The 7,500-nt window shown below is 37.7% G+C and overlaps 1 protein-coding gene across 4 annotated transcripts in view; it reads right to left on the reverse strand.

Moving 5' to 3' along the window:
• LOC122256763 (secretin receptor) overlaps positions 1–7,500 on the reverse strand; it is a 318,100-nt gene that overhangs the window by 306,933 nt on the left and 3,667 nt on the right. The window lies entirely within an intron of this gene.

Here is a 7,500-nt window from a genome sequence, read left to right on the forward strand (position 1 = left end):
TATTCACTTCCGCTTGGATTTCTGCCTTTGTTTCTGTCTCTGACTGTTTGTCTGTCTGTTTGTCTGGCTGTCTGTCTGTCTGTCTGTCTGTCTGTCTCTCACTTTCTCTCTATCTATCTCTCTTTCTCTTTCTCTCTCCCTTCCCCCATTCCTCTCTCTCTCTCTCTCTCTCTCTCTCTCTCTCTCTCTCTCTCTCTCTCTTCCTCTCTCTTATTCTCCTCTCTCTTCCCTCCCTCCCTCCCTCCCTCCCACTCCACCTCTCCTCCCGTTCTCTTTATCTCCCTTCCTCCCTCCTTTCTCCACCCTCCACCACCTTCACATCTCTCTCTACTCTCTCTCTACTCTCTCTCTCAACTCTCTCCTCTCTCACTCTCTCTCCCTCTCCCTTTCCCTCCCTGCCTCCCTCCTTCTCTCCCTCCCTTCTCTCCCTCTTCCTCCCTCTCCTCCCCCCCCTCCCTCCCCCTCTCCCTCCCTCCCTCCCTCCCTCCCTCCCTCCCTCTCTCTCTCCCTCCCTCCCTCTCTCTCTCTCTCCCTCCCTCCCTCCTTCTCTCCCTCCCTCCCTCCCTCTCCCTCTCTCTCACTCTCGAACACGTAAAAAGGACAACATTTGCACACAATCCTCCGTAAACCTTCAGACCAAGAGAGCAATAATCTCGAGTGTGAAAAAGACAACGCAAAAAAATAGAGAAATCGCTGTGGAACAGAATCATCTCCCAAGTGAAAATAACTCGATGGGAAATTGATGAATCTTAATTGATTATTCAGATGGAGGTGGACGAGAGGATAGAGAGAGAGTGGTGAGGGAGTGGAGGTGAGAGAAGAGAGTGGAGGATGGAGGAAAGGAGGAAGGAGGAATGAGAGAGAGAGAGAGAGAGAGAGAGAGAGAGATAAAAAATAAGATACAGCAATTCCTAACCCGTCATAACAAGACCTTGGTAATATTTATACTCTTTGCATAGACTTCCAGGAAGCAGCTGGTTATAACACTGACATAAGAAAACGAATAAATATATATAATATAATATATAATTATAATTATATATGGTTTACCCCTCGCCCCCGTCCACGCCCCCCCCCCCCCCCCCCCCCCCCCCCATCCCCCTCATTTCTTTTCATTATCAACATCGGACACATTGCAATGTCCGTAGAGTTTGGGTGCGCAAATGGTTATGCTGTTATTCATTAAACAAAGGATTACCTATTTGTTTCGTAGAGATAATACCTACAAGTTTACGATGAAAATAAAAATGGGTGAGACACCGAGGCGTAACACCAGGCGTATCGAAATATAAAGTAATATGTATCACAAAATTTGAAAATGACGAAGTGGAGGAAGTTCAAAAACAGCTATAACTTCACCTTACAATATAGCTGAAGATTCTGCACCACTATATTTATGAGAACGCGGTTGACCACACAGGAAACACTCTTCTATGTCATGGCTTTCTATCATGAGTACCTCACCTCAAAAGAAAAAAACAAAAAAAAACAAAAAAAAAAAATGTCACTCGAAAATTGTGACGGATAACAGGTCATCACACATACCCCAACCGTCAAAAAAAAAAAACAAAAGTCACTTCGGAAAATTTGTTTGGACGATTTACAAGCTCCACTTCAACAAACCATAGCCAAAACACAACCCCCAACCACCCCCCCCCACCCACTGCAACAACCCTGAAATCAATGTAGACTATTCTACAAGTCAAGTATTATTAACTAAAACCGAATGGAACTGACAATGGCAAAACAAGGACCACCCGTCAACATCAGGGCAAAAATTGTGACGCTCGGAAGAAAGTGAAAGAAGGAGGAAAAAAGAAATAAATACGCCCCGTCAAACTCACCTCTGGGGGAAAGCCAAACTAGTCACTGCAATGGAAAAAAAAGGAAGAAAAAAAGGAGGAAAAAATAGGTTGTAACAACACATAGATTAAGATCTAGCCTTGCAAAAATAAAAAAAAAAAAAAAAAAAAAAAAAAAAAAAAAAAAAAACAAACATAAAAAAAAAAAAAAAAAAAAAAAAAAAAAAAAAAAAAACACCGAATTTCTAGCAATAAAGACTGAGAGCGTCTCAAATTTGGCCAAATCGTCTTAGACCCTTTTAGGACACAGACCACCTGGCGTTTGAGTGGTCAATAGCTATACTATTACATTAACTAATGTAATGAAGATTTCCACATTTGGTAGCAGGCATGGTGGAGTAAGTAGGACAACACGAGCATAACACGAATGTAAAAACACCAAAAAGACACAATAAATGTAGACACTTGAACAAAGAGAGGCACAAAAATATAAACAAATAAATTCATACGCTGAACATGAAACAAATAAATGCACTAAGACAACCACACTAGAGACTAAAACAAGAACGCACTCGCAAACAGACACAGGTTCTGCACCAGAAATGTGTTTGATATTACTTCAGCAGCTATAAATCCAATGGCACAGTGCCTCTGGATCCTTCTTCCGCGGAACGAATACCAAAGCAGCTGGCGTACTGAAGTGATGACTTATGGCTTAAGAGACTCAAAGATCTATGAGCTCTTTCTGAGATGCCAGACTCTCTCTCTGTCTCTCTCTCTCTCTCTCTTTCTCTCTCTCTCTGTTTCTCTCTCTCTCTGTTTCTCTCTGTTACTCTCTCTCTCTCTCTCTCTCCGTTTCCGGCTCCGTCTCTCGGTCCCTTTCCCTCTTCCTCTTCCTCTCCCTTTTTGTCTCCCTTTCTCTTTCCCTTTCCCTCTCCCTCCCCTCTACCTCTCCCTCTGCCCCCTTTCGTATCCCATCTCCTCTCCCCTCTCTCTCTCTCCGTCTCTCCCTCCTTCCTTCCCCTCTCCCTTTCCTCCTCTCCCTTCTCCCTCTTCCTCTCCTCTCCCTCTCCCTCTCCCTCCCCTCTACCTCTCCCTCTCCCTCTCCCTCTTCGTCTCCCTTTCCCTCTCCATCTCTCTCTTCCTCTCCCTCCCTCCCCCTTCCTCTCCCACTTCCCTTCCTCTCCTTCTCCCTCTCCCTCTCCCTCTTCCCCTTCCTCTCCTTCTCCCTCTTCCTCTACAATCTGAAACGTCCTTTTTGAACCGCATTCCCCGTACCACGACTCAACACAGGATGGATCAACCCCCCCCCCCTCCTCAAAAAAAAAAAAAAAAAAAAAAAAAAGTCGGTATTCTGACGTTCGGAGAAGCATTGTCTTTGAAAGTTGCGGTAGAAAAAAATATATCTATTGCAATCTCTCCGTGGTAACAGATACATATTGCATGCTTCGTATCAACTGATGTTTTATTAAGTGAGCCTGTAATTGATAGATATATAGATTGAAAAAGAATTAGATAGAACATTTTGATTAGCAGCAACATAGATAGATATCTAAGTAGAGAAAAAAAGATAGATAGATAGAGAGATAGAAAGACAGAAAGATGCAAGGATAAATAGACAGTTGACTATTTTCAAAGCGTTTCTCTCCCCACACGAGTTACAAAACTTCCTAAAAGAATTATAAAAAAAAAGAAAAAAGTTTTATCCTGTTTGCGAGTAAATTCTGAATGTCCTCAGGAGACGGATATATAATCCTTAATATCCCTATCGGTTTGATGAATGAATACTTTGATATAAAATATATACTGTGTTTTTTCTCACGAGATTGCACATGTATCATTATTGATCCTATTTTTTATTTCTTTTAGTTCTTATTCTTATCCGTGTCCTTATTATCATTGTTATTGATATTATCATCATTATCATTACTATTATAACTGTTATCATTATTACTTTAGTTAACATTTCATTATCATCGTTATCACCATCAATATGATTATTATTTTCATCTTTATTATTATCATAATCTTTACTTTCGTTTTCATCATTATCATCATCATTATCATAATTATTGTTATTGTGATCATTATATTTGTTATTATTATCATTATCATTGTTATCATTTTTATTAGTAATAGTATCATTATCTTCATTATCTATTATTATCACATTTAACATGGATTTTGCTATCAATTATTATCATTATCATTATTACCATTATTAATATAATTTCCATCATCATTATCATTACAACAAAATAACAATAAACAAAACAAAACAAAAAACTAAAACAAAACAAAAAACAATCACAATAACCATGAAACTCAGCTTACAACCCCCCCACCCCCCCCAAAAAAAAAAAAAATAGACCGGAAAAAACGAAACCAAAAAAATCAATAAGCATTCCCTTAGCATCTTAGCATCATCTGCCGCCGTGCATAGGAGAAGAGAAGAACAGCTTCCTTACAGCTTGTCTTGTGACTTTGGGTAGATGAAGAGGATGGAGAAAGATCGCGGTGGAAGAAAGATGATAATATATTCTTACAGGAAGAGAGGAAGATTGAGATATTAAAGGAAGCATAATTTAAGAAGAGAAAGAAGAATAAAGACAATGCGAAGATCAACCTTAGAGATATTTCACTTCCATCTTTATATCTATAGCGATAGTGATGATGATAGTAATGATGATTAGAATGATGAACATTAAGATAATAACAAAATAATAATAACAATATCGAAAAAAATAACGATATTAATCCGGTGATAATCCGAACCATAATCGTAATGATAAAAAAAAGAAGGAAAAAAATAAAAATCCCACTCAGATCTATAAGCAGGAATTAATGTACATATTATAACTTCTTATCAAGACCTTGAATACCGATAAGATCAACAGCTATTTACGTTTTAATCTCTCTTCATTAATCAACCTTAATCTAACCATTGTTTTTTTCCCTTACAAACTTTCCTTTAAAAAATATATATAAAACAAAACGAAAGTTTGGCGAGTTTTGTCTCTTGATATAGTCTATTGAGACGCATATGTTTTTGCGTGTCTTTGGGCGATAGATAGATAGATAGATAGAACAGGTGTATATTTGTGTATGGTGTGATAGATAGATCTGTTGTTAGGAAGGTCCCCTGTCTTCCTTATTTTCTGTTTCTCTTTCTTACTTTTCTTTTTCTGTTTTGTTTTCTTCTTTACCTCTTTCGTCTCCTTCTTTTCTTCACCTTCTTCTCATTTTCCTTCTTCTTCTTCATCTTCTTCGTTCTCTCCATTTTTTGCCCTTTCACTCTTTCTTCTTCTTGCTAATTCTTCTTATCATTCTCATTCTACTACTCCGTCCTTTTTTCTCTCCTTCCTCTTCTTCGTCTTATTCGCTTCCATTCTATTTCACTTCTTTTTCCTCTTCCTCTGTGCTATCTCACTCATCATCATCTTTATTATCATCTGCATCATCCTCATTATTTGTATCATCATCTTTATCATCATCATCATATTTAGCATCATCTATATCATCATTTTTATCATCATCCTTATCTTTATCATCATCATCATCTTCATAATCATCATAATCATCCTTATCATCACCATCATCATCACCATCCTCCTCCTCTTTATAGTTATCCACTTTATCACCATCCTTATCATCATTATCATCATCACCAACTTCCAGCAACCTTCCTCCTAAGCAAGATCATTGTTGCAAATCACGTTGATCCGATTTTGTCTTACAAGATTTTGTTTATTTTTTTTTTACCGCCGGATGCCCTTCCTGATGCCATCCACTACCGATTCAGAATAATTAACTAATGTACTTAATCAAAATCAGTTATTAATTGCAATTCATGCAACATGTTTGATTATATGGAATACAGTGTTATTGCTTCACCAAAAGTGCAATCAGTGTTAAAGCGGATGTTATGTGATTGATTCAGCTTCTAGTATATAAGCGTTACATACAATGCATTTTAATTGTAAAATGATAATGATAATGGTGATGATGATAAGGATGATGATGAGGAGGGTATTAATAATAGTAATAGTAATAATAATGATAATGATAATAATAATAATAATAACAATAATAATAACAATAATAATAACAATAATAATAATGATAATAATAATAATAATAGTAATAATAATAATAATAATAATAATAATAATAATAATAATAATAATAATAATAATGATAACAATAATAATAATAACAACAACAACAACAATAATAATAATAATGATAATAACAATAATGAGGATATTCTTTGCAAGTCAAGTTGCAATTACAGGGAAACTAAAGTGAATGTTCCTTTCCTTTACAATTTCGCACAGTTTGAATTGCAAATCTTCTCTAACATGTCCTGCGTAATCTTGCTTCAAGTCATTTAAAACTTTGACTTGCTACATTCATCATCGTGTGAATGCTGACACACGTAGCAAAAGGATTTCAGCTGATTAGCAATATTCTAGATGAAGTCAAATACGACAAATGAGCTTAAGAATCACACAAAAAAAAAAGAAAAAAAAAGACAATAAAAAGAAAAAGAAAAAAAAAAAGTAAGATTGAGACTTAGAATGAATGGAAAGATTAAGGTTCAGAAAGAATGGAAAAACAAAATGAGAATAAAAAGAAAAAAGAAAAAGAAATGTTCTTTGCTCTTTGGATTGGGTTTCGAGAACATCTGTGAGAACAGAAGAACACAAGGAAATGGATAGAGAAAAGGATGCTGAAGTTCTTCAGAGTGAATTTTACCTATTTTATCCTATTCCTTTTCTTCCTATCCCTGCTTAGCTTAGTCCCTTTCTGTCATTTCCTTTAGTTTTCTTTCCCTTTTCCGTACTTTCCTTTTTTTTTCCTCTCTCTTCCCTTCCAATCTTAGGTCCCGTTTCATCCCTCCTTTCTCTACCCTCCTATCCCATCTCTGCCCTTCTCTACCCCTCCTTTCCCTTCCCAATCCTTCTTTCCCTCTATTTCTTTTTTCCTTTCTATCCCATCCTTTCCCTTCCGTTCCTCTCTCTTCTCTTCCCTTCCCCTCCCTTCCCTTCCTATCCTTTCTTTCCATTCCTCCCACCATCTCAACCTTCCGTCTCTTCTCTTGTCTTCCCTTCCCTTCCCTTCTTTTCCCAACCTTTTCATTTCCTTCCCTTCCCTTCCCGTCTCATCTTCTCTTCATTCCTCTTCTTTCCCCATCCTCTCAAACTCCTTTCCTTCCTTCTCCTCTATTCCTTTCTTTTCCTTCCCTTCCTTTCCCTTCCCATCTTCCCTTCCTTTCCCATCTTCCCTTCCTTTACCTTCCCATTCCTTCCTTTCCCTTCTTCTCTTCCTTTCTCTTCTTTCCCCTTCCCTTCCCCTTCCCCTTCCCCTTCCCCATCCCCCTCCCACGCCCACGCCCACGCCCACGCCCACGCCCATATCCCAACGCAGCATCTCCCGATCTGCATAAACCGAACTGCTCTCAGTGTTCATTATCTATCAGTCCAATTCCATCCGTGGCGCTTTACTGCAGTGGAGTTGATATTAATAGTTGCATGCAATAATCCCTGGTTTCAACTTGCATCTGTAACTGGTAAGATTGGATATGTATTAAGTTGGTGGTTATGTTTTAATTACTTTGGAAACTGGTAAGTCGTTACAAGAAGACTTTTGAAAAATTGATTAATCATGACAATGGTCTTTTATTTGAGGATAGTGT

This window comes from Penaeus japonicus, unplaced genomic scaffold (assembly GCF_977035675.1).
Source record: "Penaeus japonicus unplaced genomic scaffold, GWHDUDI00000001_assembly GWHDUDI00000010, whole genome shotgun sequence".
Classification (NCBI taxonomy): domain Eukaryota; kingdom Metazoa; phylum Arthropoda; class Malacostraca; order Decapoda; family Penaeidae; genus Penaeus; species Penaeus japonicus.